Source organism: Schistocerca piceifrons, chromosome X, assembly GCF_021461385.2.
Source record: "Schistocerca piceifrons isolate TAMUIC-IGC-003096 chromosome X, iqSchPice1.1, whole genome shotgun sequence".
In the NCBI taxonomy this organism is placed as follows: domain Eukaryota; kingdom Metazoa; phylum Arthropoda; class Insecta; order Orthoptera; family Acrididae; genus Schistocerca; species Schistocerca piceifrons.
Window position 1 is genome coordinate 786,680,615 of NC_060149.1, and position 17,457 is coordinate 786,698,071.

The window sequence follows — 17,457 nt, forward strand, 5'->3', positions numbered from 1 at the left end:
CCATGCCCGAGGCAGGATTCGAACCTGCGACCGTAGCGGTCGCGCGGTTCCAGACTGAAGCGCCTAGAACCGCTCGGCCACACCGGCTGGCTATTGGTTAATACCAGACTTTATCCATGCTAGAGCTAACTTCTGTCGTGCTTTAACTTTATCCAGTTACTTACTTTTCGTTGGATATCTTTGATAAGTTACGTTCCGTGGTCACAGTTTCATTAGACATACAATTTTAATGTTCGGGTTTTGTTGTCAAACCAAATCTTAAAATTTAGGTAAAACTTGACGAATTGCTATTTGTAATCACGAACGCACATTGTTTATACTTTTTAGTACTTGTTGTGAGGAAGGGCAAGAATTTTCATGAACGCGCAACAATTTTCCGTCGCTGTCATTTGGGGACGTTTATTTTTCTGTAAACATATAATAGTCATAAATAACTGAAAGAAAGAAGCTTGGTCATTAAGGGGATGAGAAGGAGGAGGACGACGAGTGCAAGCGGGCTAACACAGTTGCTTCTGAAACCTATCACAACCAGCTTTGTATTAAAGTTTCTCGTCCACACATATGCAGACGAATTAGTTTTGTATGGGGCATACTTGTGTAAACAGATGAGCTCGCCCTAAGGTGTGTATGAATAGCTAATTAAGGGTAAAAATTCATTCATTGAAGTCTGAGAAGCCCGTTTAGACACCCGTTTACGACCTGCTGATAATCTTTTGCATTGTATTTCTCTGTTCTTACGACACAAGAGGGTGTCTCCAGTGACAAACATGTTGGAACTCAAAATGGAGTTCATATTCCAGAACGAGATTTTCACTCTGCAGCGGAGTGAGCGCTGATGTGAAACTTCCTGGCAGGTTAAAACTGTGTGCCGGACCGAGACTCGAACTCGGGAGCTCTGCCTTTCGCGGGCAAGTGCTCTACCACCTGAGCTACCACAGCACGACTCACGCCCCGTCCCCACAGCTTTACTTCTGCCAGTACCTCGTCTCCTACCTGTGGCTAAGCCATGTCTCCGCAATATCCTTTCTTTCAGGAGTGCTAGTTCTGCAGGTTCGCAGAAGAGCTTCTGTAAAGTTTGGAAGGTAGGAGGCGAGGTACTGGCGGAAGTAAAGCTGTGAGGACGGGGCGTGAGTCGTGCTTGGGTAGCTCAGATGGTAGAGGTCCCGAGTTCGAGTCTCGGTCCGGCACACAGTTTTAATATGCCAGGAAGTTTCACGAATGAAAGGCGTCTTTGTGCCCGCAAAAGTGAAATGTTTCCGAACTCGCAGCATCCGCAACTTGTTTTATAATTGAAAAACATGGTTGTAGTTCCATCATAAGTTGAATCTATAAGTATCTTTTTTATTTCTTGACGACATTATATCCTAATATTCTCTGTGGGTCGACACCAGTGCCGTAGTTGGTGTGCCATGCAATTAAGACTATAATACTGAGACTGTTGCGGATAGCTCAGTTGTCTGTAGTGGACAAGGGTTGAACGCGGTACAGCTCGGTGGCTCCAAGCGAGAATGTAGCGGGGTCGTTTCTTTTCGGTCGAATGCTGGAGAGGTAAGAACGTCACGGTGGATTTGAGGGGAGTGCGGATGTTTGGAGCTGTCAGCGCGGCTATGTGTGGCCGCGGGCTCTGGAGTGGGAGTGCGTGGGTGTGACGGGCAGCCAGATCCGAGGCCCGCCAGTTGCAAGCTACCCGCCATCATGAAGGGAGGCACCGAGTCCCACGCGCTCGTCGTCAACTACATCATACTTATTGTACTGCTCTTGATTCTCTACTTGCTCTGGTCGTCGCTCTGATATGCCACGTGAGTATATCGTCAATGCCGTGACTGGAAGCAAGTTTCGCAAGTTAAGTATCGTGATAATCAGGCAGATTTGGAGGTTCCATACTCACGTAGTACTGTTCTTGTTAACCTGTATTCCTCCCCCTGCTCGTAGTCCCTATTGCGTGAATAATTTATTTCTTGGCGTAATGTATGAATTCGTCATGTATTCACTGCTTTTACATTTGAAAATATGGTGCGACCTCACGTAATATGTTCTTGGCCTTAACTGACATGTGTATGCTAACAGGATATGTTGAATCTCTGTTCAGTGTAAGCACTGCCCTATTCGTGGTAGGGGCATTACACTGTATTTTATACTTCAATTTCTTATAGGGTTTCCGTAGAATCCGGAACGGTTTTCCTTTGTGATAAATAACTGCCAACCTTTGTACCGCCGTGGTTTAAGCGGTGACATATCATTAAAAACGTTTGTGGACTGGATGGTATCGAATACCTGATGTACCTGTTTGCCCTTATGCACCATCCTCAAACATTTCTGCCGTATTTATCGCGTAGAATACTGAACCATTTCGTATACGTTTAATATTACCATTCCGAAGATCTACGTGGTGAAATAAATTTTTAGAAGCTTTCCACCTCACCATCAGGCAATTTCACTGCATCGGCGTGACTGGCATCCTTTATGCCGATTAGCTTAATTTCCAGGGGAAGTAAAAACAATGTGAGTTGTGCAGCTAGTTAAAAGAGAATCGCTGGAAACAGATTTTATTTCATGCGGCACTAAATTGTTCGGGAATTAAATAAAACAATCGACAGTCTTTTTTTGGTGAGATAAAATTTTATTTATGAACGAAAACTTCCTATTTGTCGCCATTGCCGCTGTGGTCTCGCCGTGGGAGAAAACTGCATTTGGACTCCGGCGGTAGTAACCAGCTCCATTCCCTTCCTCCAAGTTTTCCTCTGCAGGAAGGGACGTAATTTTCGAGTTTTCGAGATAATCCATCGAACCAGGCATTAAAAATCCAGAAAACGTCCCTAAACTTAGCAGTTCGCACTCTGAAAGTCGTATTTCAAAATTTTTGCTAACCGTAAGAAAATTTTTGTGAAACTCATGCTTTGAACTTAAATGTTAACTAACTGACTCATCGCACTCATGGCGAGAGTATCAAATTACGTACTGTAAAAGGAAATGAAGCCTTAACAAATCACGATTGTAGGTTGCTGTGTTTCTTTGGTTACGCCTGAGACCCTGCGACTAGATATTGTGTGCACTGACGCTGACTGTAATGATGCCTGATTCAAACAGATTCACCCGATTTTCCCCAAGACAATAATATCTTCTAAATGTTTGAAGATAGTGAATATAGAAACTTAAGGTGAATTTTAACGCACACATAAGTAAAAATAATTATATTCAAAAGAACAACTCGACTTCTCAAGGATATATAGTACATGCATGCATATACAACGTTTGGGTCCTCGTGTAGGATCGAAATTTTCATTCTCCTTCGACTAGTATTCACCGGACAAATGACAATTTTCAGACTCGTCCCATACTTTCACTGCTGTGGCCATGAGGTATCGCAGTTCCGCTGTAGATGTTGCAAGGGGAGGAGAGTCTGTCGCAAACGCGAGACACGAGCGCCGCTGACAGCCCATCAATCGTCGACGCAGTTCACGCTAAGAAATGCTCTCACATGCAGATGCCAGCGCGGTGGCATCCAGGTCTGCTCAAAAATACTATCTTCGTTATTGTGGAAAACGCCGTACTGAAAGAGCTGTACTAGAGAGATCGCTACCGACAAACATGTGAACCAACTTACGAATGGCACCAGACTATACTTGAAGAGTCGATGCATAACTTACAGTTCTCCCCAAAGTTCTATCTACATTCATATAGAACATATATTCTTCTGAAATCGGCTGATTCTTTTTGAAATATCCTGTGTGATATCCTATTTGAGTCATATCACAGTTTTGTCCAAAAAGAGGCTGTCCCCCGGGTAAGGGAGATTAGTCATGCGTTCTAATGGCGGAGAGCTCACTAGAGATGGAGCTCAAGCTGGATTTGTACAAAGATAATGGGGGAAATGGGCTATGTCTTTTCCAAAGGAACTTTTTCGGCATTCGTTTTAAGTAATTTACGGAAACAATGGAAAACAATTGTCCGCCTGTGTGATTGGTGCCTAGTACCTTACTAACCATTGGCGCTGCGTGACGACTTGGCTAGGATTGCCCAGTGAGCTCGTGGAGCACCGTTTAGTTTGATCTCTTCACATATTCGAGTTGTCGCAGATCCAGGAAAACTGTTATAATCTATATCCCGCACTAGTCTGACAATGATCAGCGATAAATGCAGGCACTTCATCACCAGAGGACGGCTGAAAATGTTTGCGCACGCAGTTCACTTCAAAGGGCCATGCCGAGAGATTGGAATCTTTACACATTCTTGTAAGGTCGATTACTGTTGCCATGTTATCATTTACGACAACCTTACATCGGATAAATGTTTTCCATGAGTCGTGGTGCTGATATACAAGTTGCAGTATTCCGTTAAGGAAAATATGTATTCTCTGATGACACTGTATTAATTTTTTAAATTATAGAGTTATGTCGACGAGCGTTTACGGGGAAGAGCGTCGCGAATGGTATCACCTATGTTTCACAAGGGACAGCCTTTAACAGAAATGTTGAAATATCTCAACAAACGGACATTCAGAGAAAGGCAACTAACATATCGTGAAAACGTACTTGGAAAATTTCGATATTCGGGATTCTACAATAAAAATTGCTTATTCTTAACACACTATGTTTCGGTCCCGTAGAGGTGATGAAGGTAAAAATTAACAAGTAAATGCTATCAACGAGACAATCAATCAGTCAATCGTATGCATCGTGTTCCAACCGCGGGAACGGGAAATCTTACCTTATGAGCTGGTGTTGCGTACCAGTCTAATCAACTGCAGTAGATGAAGGCCTTTAGGTGTTGAGAAGATCAAGGTGGAAATCCCTGTCCGTCCCTCCACATTTAGCTTTTCTGTGGTTTCCGTAAATTACTTCAGATGAGAGCGGTTCTAGGCGCTCCAGTCTGGAGCCGCGCGACCGCTACGGTTGCAGGTTCCAATCCTGCCTCGGGCATGGATGTGTGTGATGTCCGTAGGTTAGTTAGGTTTAAGCAGTTCTAAGTTCTAGGGGACTGATGACCTCAGAAGTTAAGTCCCATAGTGCTGAGAGCCATTTGAACTTCAGTTGAATGGGTCCAAGTTTTTTACAAAAAAGGTTACAGTACACTGTGTACTTGTTCCCCGTTTCCAGTGGCGTAGTTGTTGACAAGAAGTTAATCCAATTCGTGTTTAGACTCAATATTCTTAATTCTGTTGTGGACACACACACACATGTTCTAATTCGTGTTATGATTTATGAAGAGTGTTTTGGAGCGATTAGCGATTACATACAGTACGTTAATTCTGTGTACAGTGTCCTCTTTAGAATTATCAGATTGCACGTACAAGTAATTGGGCAGTAGTTGAGTATAATATCATATGGCTGTTATGAAATGATGATGGACGGAGCATGTAGCGACACTAATTGACGGACACAGATTCATTGTGATAAAGAACCTACACGAGGACACAATGAAGACGTGAAGAGACAGCTGGACAACATAGCTGCATTACTGGTTAGTTTCATGTGCTAAATAATAAGTACATAGTTGCGTGACAGATGTGTGGGCAGACTGCCTGAGCCACAGATAGCAGATTCCGAATTCCTATGTTGGCGTCAGACGTGTAGCGCGCCAGCGGCTTGCGATAATTCAAGTTTTGCTTCCCTCCTTCCCTCCATGTGCCTCCTCGCCTATACCAGTACAGTAATATAGCTAACTCACGCTAGGCACAGTTACCCTACAGTGTACCTTGGTTGACACATCTAAAAAGTTACAGGGGATGCCAAATCAAAACTACCGATGACAGGGAAATATTCAAGGTGACGGATGTCAAAGAGGTATTTAACTCTGCTGTAATTTTTATGCGGTTCTCATCTTCGATAGTATCTCTCGTGTAGCTGCAGGAGCAGATTACAAATACGCGGAACGTATAATTATTTATTAAGGAAGAACGGAAAATTTGGGCGTAACGTCTCGTCGATGACGAGGTCATTAAAAACTGAGCACAAACTCTAATTGGCGAAGGTTGGGATGAAATTCGGGCATGCCCCTTCAGGAGAACTATCCCGGGAGTCTTCTCAACTGGTTTAAGGAAATCCTTGATTTGAATGAACGGACGTGGATTTGAACCGTCGTGTTCCCGCATACCAAAGCCCCACATCGTTCGGTTAGTTATGAAGTGTTTCAAAAGACGTCGTAATTTTAAAATGAATTACCATGAAAACAAATGTCGACAGAAGAATGCAACAAACGGTATGTTTATTGTGAAAGCTATAAGAATTTTATATAACATTTTCGAAACAGTAGTTACAGAAGCTGCTAGCAAATAGCTCTGTACGCTGTAAAATTCATGACAGCGTGCATATATTAAAAATTTTCCTCCGCAGGTGGACTTTGCAATAACAACACAGTATTTTCAAAATGTCTACCGCTGATATAGAGTGTTAGCGCAAACTAACAACGAAATTTGCCATAACATCTTGTAGTGTCTCAATCAAAATGGATTCAGTTGTCACTAAGATCGACGATTCAAGCTCGTCCATCGTGGTCAGATAGTACTGGTAAACAGTCCCACAAAGTAGTCATAAGCAGTCTTATCGGATGAATATGAAGACCAGTCCATGTCTGCACCAGTAAATTTGGGATAATTCAACGCCATGAGTCCCTTCCTAACGTAGTCATTTAGAAAGTGAAACATCTGTTAGGTGGATGTGGTCGGACCGAAGCTTTCGTGAACAGTTCGAGTCGTGAGCCAGTGTGTGTTTCGGCTAAGGTAAACATCAGGCGACGGATGTTGGACGCTGGAATCTCTTTGATATCCATATATGAGTACAATTGTTTCTTAGTGTTTATTTCGTTAACACTCGTTTATTTAAACTTAGCCATTTCCACAGACCAGATTTTTTTGTAGCAACCTACTGTTCGGTGTATGGCTGTGCCAACTGTACCGCACTACAGGCAGTTCAGATGACCTGTCAGTTATATTTTTTGCCGAGGCGATGCTGTCGGGATTAACCCAATTGTAAACTTTTAAGCTGCCGAGTGTGTCTGGGAGCTGATAGATTCACGCATACCGTCGCCCACTTCAAGTCCTTATGTTTAATCTGGCATGGAGTTTTCGTCACGTTGGTAGTTGGGAAGGCGAATGCTCGACTTCGTTTTATTGGGAGAACTTTGCTCAACCACAAAGGAAATGGTTTATAGAATGCTAGATGACCAATCCTCTAGTACTGTTCGAGTGTTTGTGATCCCCACCGGGGATTAAAGGAAGACATCGAAGCAATGCAGAGGCGGACTGCTAGATTTGTTACCGGTAAGTTCGATCAGCACGTAAGTATTACTGAGATGCTTCGTGAACTGAAATGGGAATTCCTAGAGAGTAGACGGTTCTCTTTTCGCAAGGCACTATTGCGCAAATTTAGAGAACCAGAATTTGAGGCCAACTGCAGAACGATTCTACAGCCGCCAACGCATATTTCGCTTAAGGACCATGAAGATACGATGCGAGAAATTAGGATTAGTATGGAGCCTTTTAGACAGTCGTATTTACCTCGCTGTGTTTGCGAGTGGAATTGGAGACTTACCCTCAGCCCTGCACCGTACTGTGGTTTGTGGAGTACATACGTAGATGTAGATTTTGGCTCGTAGTCTGTTAAACGTAAGTTGCCTTTTGTAGATGATTTTATCAGCTGGTCCCTTGCAACACGAAACACGACACCTTTCCAAATGAACAAACCTATGTATTTTTTTAGTTGTACTATGTATGTTTTCTGCCAATGGGTATGACTTGTGCAACGTAATTTGGTGGTGGTAGTGGTGATGGTCAGTTCCTATGGGACCAAATTGCTGAGGTCATCGGTCCCTAGGCTTACACAGTTCTTAATCTAACTTAGCCCCCCCCCCCCCCACACACACACACACACACACACACACACACACGAGGGAGGACTCGAACCTCCGACGGGGGGAGCCGCGCCAACCGTAGCAAGGCGCCTTAGACTGCGCGGCTACTTCGCATTTTGGACGGGACCAATGTGTTGATGTTTTCAGTCTTGTGAATGATATTAAATTTTCTTACATTATTTGCTATCAGAGCACGTCTTACTTTTTCCACCATGTCTTTGGAAATGACAGCAGTTAGGTCATGTATGTTATTTTTCCTCGTTTCACACCCACCACTTCCATTTCAACACATTCGCCAAAGATATGTGGCGTGCGATGTGTACTTTCAGTGAACAGTAAGAGCTATGTTTTATAATTGCTCATAGCTGCCCCCTTTGCTCCTTATAATCGTCCATTACGTCCTAGATTTTCATGATGTCTTAGGGTTTCGTAATTACTATGGAAACATCATCGGCATAGGCGCTGGACTGAACCATCATCCCCTAACACGTAGGCTTGGTATGCCGGCGCTAACCATACAAAATAATGGTTCTAAAGAGATGGGGAACAGTATCACCAGTAAAGGACACCCTGTGTGACACAATGTTGGGCTGGGAATACTTCCGTAAGATGTCTGTTCATTTGCACTTCGAAAGCTATTTAGAAGGCTTTCTCTAAATCGGTATTCTGTATCCTGTATCCCTCATGTTTGTGTACGATGCTGCCATGAGAAGTCGGCCGTGTCTCTTAAGGAACAAATTCCATCTATGATGCTACATGTCTCTCAAGCCTGAGGATTTCTGGAGGGGCTTGTTTTAATTGTCTCTGTGACACGATCTCTCATTTTTGACTCTACACATAACAACGCTATCAGCCTGGAATATGTTATTCTTTGTGTGTGTGTGTGTGTGTGTGTGTGTGTGTGTGTGTGTGTGTGTGTGTGTGTTTTAATTATTATTCCAGGTTCTTTTTCAGAGTATAAGTGTTTCTCCCTCGCTACATCCATGAACTCTTTCCTGATGATCAATCAGCAAATTTTATAAAACTCGTAGGGAATACGGTGTACTCTGGGATTCCTGTTTTGACATGCTTTTTATCATGTCTTCTTTCTTCTTCAGCTATTGGTTCTGAGAAAGTAGTAATGCTTTCGTGTGATGGATATCTGCGCAATCGTGTAATATCTATACTGTTTTGTGTCATCAGATGGTTTTGCCCCATACAGTCTTTGGGAACTATCTTTTATCCCCTCCTGGCTAACATATTCATTCCCCTTTGCAGAGAGGAGATTACCTTTATTTCCCTGTAAAAATGTGCTCAAGTTACAGCTCAGATGGTAATGTGCTAGATCATAATGCAGAGAAATACGTTATCTCTGTTACAATACTGCAACTGATGGTAATAGATTCAAATTAATTCATACAAACAATTGGTAACGAACCCCCCAACCAGCTGGGTTGTAATGACTGCACACATTTTGACATCATTCATCTACAAGATTTGGATCATCAACTAATACTACTGTTCGGCATTTGCCTAATTTTAAGCCAATTATCAAGATTTTTGTTTCCAGTTTTGCTATTTGCAGATTAATTTTCGAGGATTGGCAAGTTACATATTTTTCACCTATTACTGTCCTTCAAAGTAGTCACCGGCGTCGTGTAGAGCCCGTTGCCAGCGATGTGGAAGGCGTAGTATAACGTTAGCAGAGCCTGTTCTGTTGATGGTGCGAATGGAGCTGTCTACTACCTGTCGAATCTCTGGAACAGTTCTGAAGCGAATGCCACGAAGTGGTTCCTTCATCTTCGGAGTCAAATCAAAGTAGCAAGGACTTAAGTCCAGGGAGTATGGTGGATGGTACAGTACTTCAGTCCCATCGACCGAACAGAGCAGCCGCAGCTTGCACTGTATGCGCCCGCGCGTTGTCGTGCAAAATGATGGGTGAGTTGCGCAGAAAGTGTCGCCGCTTCTTTCGCAAAGCTGGTTGCAGGTGATACTCCAAAAACGAACAATAATACTGTGCATTGACGGTCTGCCGTGGAGGAACGTAATGCGTTAGGATAGCACCATCACAGTCGTACACGAGAATCACCATAACTTTCACCATACTGGGGCTCTGACGCACTTTCGACTTTCGTGGCGACCCTTAATGACGCCATTCTTTATATTAGCGTTTCAGTTTTGGCTTGTACGATGTGGCCCATGTCTCATCCAGTGTTACGATCGGCGTAAGAAAACCTCTCCTTCGCGCTCATAGCGCTCCAAGTGCCTCTGAGCAGCGTCGTAACGCACACATTTTTCGTTTTCCGTCAAGTCATGCGGAACCCATCGTGATGGAATTTTTCGCATGCCCAGGCGTTCCTTCAGGATGAGAAACACAGTCGTATGCGCTAGTCCGGTTTCGTGGGCGACCTCACGAATTGTATGGCGTCGATCACTGTCCACTAACGCGGCAGCAGCATGCACTTCTTTTTCAGAGACGCTAGGACGACCTGCCCGATGCATGTCTGCCACAGTTTGCCGACCTTCGTTGAAGGCTTTTACCCAACGTACTACTGTTCTGTACGGTAATGCCAATTCCCCGCACGCCTCTTGAAGACCTTGATGAGACTGTCGTGCTGTACGACCCCTGGCACATTCAATCTTGATCCACTCCGTTGTTCTTGTTTCGAAAACATAGTGACACCGTTACGCTAGACCTGTCGCTCACAAGTGACTGTGTTTCCCTCGATTGTGCGCACGCCAGTGACTTGGGATGGGCGAGCAAATTTGCTCGGAGGTAAGGTAGGTATGTCAACAACGTGTGCTATCAGCGACAATAGTAGATTTCATTGCATAGTGTCTCCACTACAGCAGTGTTGCCACTATTTAAGTTCCAACCTACGTATTATTTGATGTACATGAAACACATTGGCAGTTACGAAAGTGCCGGACCGGGAGTCAAATCCAGATTTCTCGCTCATCACAAGAATTCGCCTTACGATTAGGCTATCGAGCAAGACTCACGACCAGACCCAAACTTCGAATGCCATCAATCGTGTCGCCGCAATGCCTGGTCCTTCGGCCATGCTTGCATGTCCATGCATGTCCGGAGGAACATTGCATCGTATTTCTCATCAATACGGGCTCGGTAGTATCGTAAATATTGTTTGTTCCCCTCTTGAAAGTCCCTCTTAAATCTAAAGGACGGAGTACGCAGTTCTCAAATGGTGCAGCAGTAAGTACGCCGGATCCATTTCTTATAATCATGACTTTGTGGCGCATATTCAGTTAGCTTTTTGTTGGCGTATACGTCTCCTATAGGCTGTCGTTGAAGAGGTAAGTTTGAGCGAGTCGTGCAGTAAGAACACAGATTAACACCGATTATAGCTGATATGCTTTCTTTGTATAGACTTTTTTGCCACCATTTGTGATAGTGTATCTTTATAGAAGTATACGGCGTAAGTTATATCTTCAACTTAGACCTGTGCTCACTGACGAAAGATACGTACAAAACAGATAATGAAGTTTGAGCTAATAATTACAAACTGCTGTTAACACCAGTCTCACACTTCCTCGTGAATAAAATTTCTAACCGTTTAACCCAGGGTGTCCCAGCTTCAACTTAGACTAGGCCAATGAAATTTACTTCATGTTTCCTTAGATCCTATGCAACTTCTTTATTAATGTCTTATCTTATGACTGCTACTGCCAAGTACGTTTAAAGAGGTAAGGAAGTTAAGATGTTTTCGTCATTGATATCTGACACTGTTGGACAATGACATGAAAGGAAACTGGCTGTCTCGTACTCGTGACAAGTATAATAAAACCATGAGCGTGTACGGACCTTGCTCCTCCTGTATACGAGTCCAGTGCCATAACCACTGTGCCATGTCACGTGATTGCTTTTTGAAAACACGTTAAAATCCAAATATAAGAACCTGTTAAAACATTACGTATTTCTATACAGGGTGTTACAAAAAGGTACGGCCAAACTTTCAGGAAACATTCCTCACACACAAAGAAAGAAAATATGTTATGTGGACCTGTGTCCGGAAACGCTTACATCTACATCTACATCTATACTCCGCGAGCCACCTTACGGTGTGTGGCGGAGGGTACTTATTGTACCACTATCTGATCCCCCCTTCCCTGTTCCATTCACGAATTGTGCGTGGGAAGAACGACTGCTTGTAAGTCTCCGTATTTGCTCTAATTTCTCGGATCTTTTCGTTGTGATCATTACGCGAGATATATGTGGGCGGTAGTAATATGTTGCCCATCTCTTCCCGGAATGTGCTCTCTCGTAATTTCGATAATAAACCTCTCCGTATTGCGTAACGCCTTTCTTGAAGTGTCCGCCACTGGAGCTTGTTCAGCATCTCCGTAACGCTCTCGCGCTGACTAAATGTCCCCATGACGAATCGCGCTGCTTTTCGCTGGATCATGTCTATCTCTTCTATTAATCCAACCTGGTAAGGGTCCCATACTGATGAGCAATACTCAAGAATCGGACGAACAAGCGTTTTGTAAGCTACTTCTTTCGTCGATGAGTCACATTTTCTTAGAATTCTTCCTATGAATCTCAACCTGGCGCCCGCCTTTCCCACTATTTGTTTTATGTGATCATTCCACTTCAGATCGCTCCGGATAGTAACTCCTAAGTATTTTACGGTCGTTACCGCTTCCAATGATTTACCACCTATGGCATAATCGTACTGGAATGGATTTCTGCCCCTATGTATGCGCATTATATTACATTTATCTACGTTTAGGGAAAGCTGCCAGCTGTCGCATCATGCATTAATCCTCTGCAGGTCCTCCTGGAGTACGTACGAGTCTTCTGATGTTGCTACTTTCTTGTAGACAACCGTGTCATCTGCAAATAGCCTCACGGAGCTACCGATGTTGTCAACTAAGTCATTTATGTATATTGTAAACTTTCCATGTTAGAGCTCATTTTATTACTTCTCTTCAGATCACATTAATCATGGAATGGAAACACACAGCAACAGAACGTACCAGCGTGACTTCAAACACTTTGTTACAGGAAATGTTCAAAATGTCCTCCGTTAGCGAGGATACATGCATCCACCCTCCGTCGCATGGAATCCCTGATGCGCTGATGCAGCCCTGGAGAATGACGTATTGTATCACAGCCGTCCACAATACAAGTACGAAGAGTCTCTACATTTGGTACCGGGGTTGCGTAGACAAGAGCTTTCAAATGCCCCCATAAATGAAAGTCAAGAAGGTTGAGGTCAGGAGAGCGTGGAGGCCATGGAATTGGTCCGCCTCTACCAATCCATCGGTCACCGAATCTGTTGTTGAGAAGCGTATGAACACTTCGACTGAAATGTGCAGGAGCTCCATCGTGCATGAACCACATGTTGTGTCCTACTTGTAAAGGCACATGTTCAACATTACCTTCCTTCAAGTGGGCCAACTGGCGGTGAATCGAGGAAGTACAGTACATACTGAGGAAACTAAAATGAGCTCTAACATGGAAATTAAGCGTTTCCGGACACTTGTCACATAACATCTTTTCTTTATTTGTGTGTGAGAAATGTTTCCTGAAAGTTTGGCCGTACCTTTTTGTAACACCCTGTATACAGAGGACAGAGCGTAGTATCATCAGACTACTTTTCCCTAAATTAATCGATCCACCACTTTTTCCCGTGTTGAAACAACATGAAATAAGGTACACACAAGAAGGCTGAGATCGCTTTTTATACTTCGATGTTGCTGGAACCTTAAGCTCGGAAGAAGAAAGAAAGCGAATCCTGCAGTAGAACAGGACCACGTTGTTAGTCTAAATTAGGACAATGGCGGCAAAGTCGTAGGTCCAGCCACCCCACAATCTCTCATTCGAACCAGTGACGTCGCTCTGTCACGCCTACGTGGCACAAACACAGAAATAGCATTCACATTAAATTCCAAACTGCGGCTTGGAAACAGAAGCAAGGCGATCAACATATAGAGAAACATCAACCGAACTGCATTGGTTTACTGACACGAATCCGGCTGAGTTGTTCAGCAGCTGAACAACAACCATTTTATTAGCATCTTTTATCCATAAACGCGTCTAATGTGTTTTAAGCCTAACATAATACAGTACACCCCATTTAGAAAATGTAAAATTGAAATTGTCCAAGCCGTTTTTGTAACTCACGAAAATTTCTAATAACTACCAATCTGTTTATCGACGACGGGCACTGAAGCTTAATTTGTCGATAACTGACTGCTAGATCCTCTTCCTCCCCTTTCTCTTTAAATCCGTCCTCTCACGGGACGTGAAAACGCTTGTGGACGAGGCGTTGGTCGCTGCAGTCATGGACTGTGCGGCTGGTCCCGACGGAGGTTTGAGTCCTCCCTCGGGCATGGGTGTGTATGTGTGTCCTTGGGATAATTTAGATTAAGTAGTGTGTAAGCTTAGGGACTGATGACCTCAGCAGTTAAGTCCCATAAGATTTCACACACATTTGAACTTTTTTTTTTTAATTCTACATTCCACCGCACTGCGGATCGGGAAACGAAGAACCTGGCGTGTTATATTTTTGCCTTGTGTAGAGGAACATTGCCAATGAGACGCTACATCGTTTTTACCTCACAACCAGAACTACGTGTTTGGTTATCATAAAGTACGTTGTATGAATATAAGCTGTTTCAGAGCATTAGCAAATTGAGGACCTCTCAAAAACGCGGCGTGTTAGTTATGATTTGTTACAATAAAGTGACATATTACTGAGTATCGGTGGATAAAGACTTCCATTATTTCATGTTTTGAATGTTATAATTGTGTGCCGTGACAGTATACCGTTTCGTTGCTACGCCACAATGATGATCTGTCAAAAGCACGTCGTTGTGATACAATTTGTCATAGTTAAATATCAAATATTGACAGTTCTTTATATAGTGTAAAGTATATACGGAGGGCAGGCTGCTATGTTGAAGCCGTAGTGCAGTTGATAGGATGTGAGCTGTGAAGTGAAAGGTAGCAAGTTCACGTCCACACACTTCCAAAAAAATTTTTGCCCCTTCTGTTTTCCAAGAGATTCTGGGTCCTTATTAATTTAATGGAAGTATCACCTACTGTAGTCGATGTCATTTATTGTAAATAACCTATTCCCTGCAATTCTTGTTGGAACGTCCATCGGCTGGAATGTTTCCAGAGTGGCCAGAAAACGTAAGTGCCAGTCTTTTTCAGAAAGTAAACACAAGTTACACGCTGGAGGGTTTTGGTATTGTGAAGCTATGTGTTGTGTATATATTGAAATGAAACTTAAATATAACCATTTATGTTTTACGTACGCACTATTTTACGTCATGTCTTCCTCAATATATGATATTCAGGCAACAGCCGTAGTACTTAGTTACGACGATTTATCGGCCTCTTGCCTGTATTCAACTTTTGATCGTACGAATAATATACGATTTGTGATATGAAGTGGAAACAACACAAACGTGGGTTGGTCGGCTTTGCTGTTAGGCACTTATTTACAAACAGATGGTTACCTCCTTAGCGATATACCCTGTGTAGTGGCACCCGTTCGTGCCTCCAAGCGTTCTAGCGACGCGACATTGTAGTTGCAGTGGCATTATAGTCAACGATGGTTGCCCCTGTTAACGGAGTCTAAAAGGGAGCGCGCCAGCTATACAGACCATTAAGACAAGTATGTTGTGATCTGTGGACACAGGGGACCCCAGATGCCCTCGCCAGGTCACCCGTCTCATCTGCCGCCGAGCTCAAGTGGAGTCAATTACTTCGTTATCAACCATGACATGCCCCGGTATTTACTCGAATTATCGGCAGGCGCTTCTTGCCCCGACTTAAACTGGAACGAACACAGAGAAAATTTTGTGGAGAAGGCAGAACACTTAGAAAACGAAACAGATCTACTAAAGAGACTGCCTACACTACTCTTGTCCGTCGTCTTTTGGAATACTGCTGCGCGGTCTGGGATCCTTAAGAGATCGGATTAACGGAGTACATCGAGAAAGTTCAAAGAAAAGCAGCACGTTTTGTATTATCACGAAATAGGGGAAAGTGTGTCACTGACATGATACAGGATTTGGGGTGGACATCATTAAAAGAAAGGCGATTTTCGTTCTAGCTGATGTTCTCACGAAATTTCAATCAGCAGCTTTCTCCTCCAAGTGCGAAAATATTTTGTCGACACCGACCTACACAGGGAGAAACGTTCATTATCATAAAATAAGGGAAATAAGAGCTCGGGCGGAAAGATAGAGGTGTTGTTTTTTTTCCGCGCGCTGTTCGAGGTTGTAATAATAGAGAATTATTGTGAAGGTGGTTCGATGAACCCTCTGCCTGGCACTTAAATATGATTTACAAAGTATCAATGTAGATGTAGATATTGCCTATTGTTGACACTTTCCCAATCCAACAGTCGTCTGACTTTATGTCGCGTAATTGCAAACTGGATTGATGGACTGAAAGAAGCTTGGCACACTTATATGGTTTGCAAAAACGGACGACCTGATGCCAGCAGAAAAGAAATGGAATCGAGGACACAGTGCGCAGAATCTAGAGATCTGTCCAAATCGCGTCCTACACATAACGTAAATGTGAACATCCTGGCTACTGTGTGGACACTTCAAACAATAATTTTGTTACCTGATCCTATGGCAGTTATTACGTAATTGCGAATGAGGCTATACAGTGATGATGCATAGCATTATAATAGTTGGATTATTGGTTTTATTGATTTTTATTAATCGACCCACCATAACTGATTGTCACGTGGGGTGTAGGGCATGTCGGCACGTCAAGGATGTAGTAAGCGTTTGTCAATCATCTTGATGTCACACGTGTTTCTCTCGTAGAGTTTTTTTACAGTCTCATCTGACGTACGAAACTGTTTTATAGTTGCAGAATGCTTGCACTATTAGTTCAGTTTGCGCTTATGCTTGGTACTAGGAAGTTTGATGAGGACTGTGCATGACGGCCAGAGTGGCCAAGCGGTTCTAGGCGCTGCAGTCTGGAACCGAGCGACCGCTACGGTCACAGGTTCGAATCCTGCCTCGGGCATGGATGTGCGTGATGTCCTTAGATTAGTTAGGTTTAAGTAGTTCTAAGTTCTAGGGGACTGATGACCTCAGATGTTAAGTCCCATAGTGCTCAGAGCCATTTGAACCAAGGACTGTGCATCGATTCGAGTTTATGGTATGTTTGAACTGTGAATAATATTGTGGTTTACGTGCATAATTGTTTTTGTGACATTTTGTTCCTGTTGCACAGTCATTTGAAGATGGTCAGTGAAATGTGTAAGGAGTAATGATTCAATTAAAAAATATTTGTGGTCAAGACAGGACAACTGTGTTATATAAATGTCGCTTGAGTCAGAAAACATATAGTTTGATTTTGAAACTTCCCTTGCGTGATTGATGAAATATTAATTTCTATGTTTGAAGCGCATGTAGTACATTTTTTTTTCGTGAAAAAATGGAACCAGTATGTCGGATAGACAGCCGAGATATTTTCTTTTAAACTCGCAGTACTTGGGACGACTTGTACACATCACAGAAATAACCGGTAACATTGCTTGCGCTAATTTTTTTTTTTTTTTCGTGGAAAACAAGTTCTGTTCTAAAGTAGGACAATTTGTGCGTTTTGTGGGTAGAATAATTCCCTGT

At 43.2% G+C, this 17,457-nt stretch overlaps 1 protein-coding gene across 4 annotated transcripts in view; it reads left to right on the forward strand.

The window, feature by feature from the left end:
- LOC124721462 (ligand of Numb protein X 2-like) overlaps positions 1–17,457 on the forward strand; it is a 579,832-nt gene that overhangs the window by 110,617 nt on the left and 451,758 nt on the right. The window contains exon 1 of one of the 4 annotated variants that reach the window (XM_047246453.1): positions 1,699–1,799. The exons of 2 other annotated variants lie outside the window; for them this stretch is intronic. The gene's annotated coding sequence lies outside the window, so the exon portion shown is untranslated. Of the gene's footprint in view, positions 1–1,698; positions 1,800–17,457 lie in introns of those variants that run through there. One more of the 4 variants, XM_047246454.1, reaches the window with a different exon arrangement.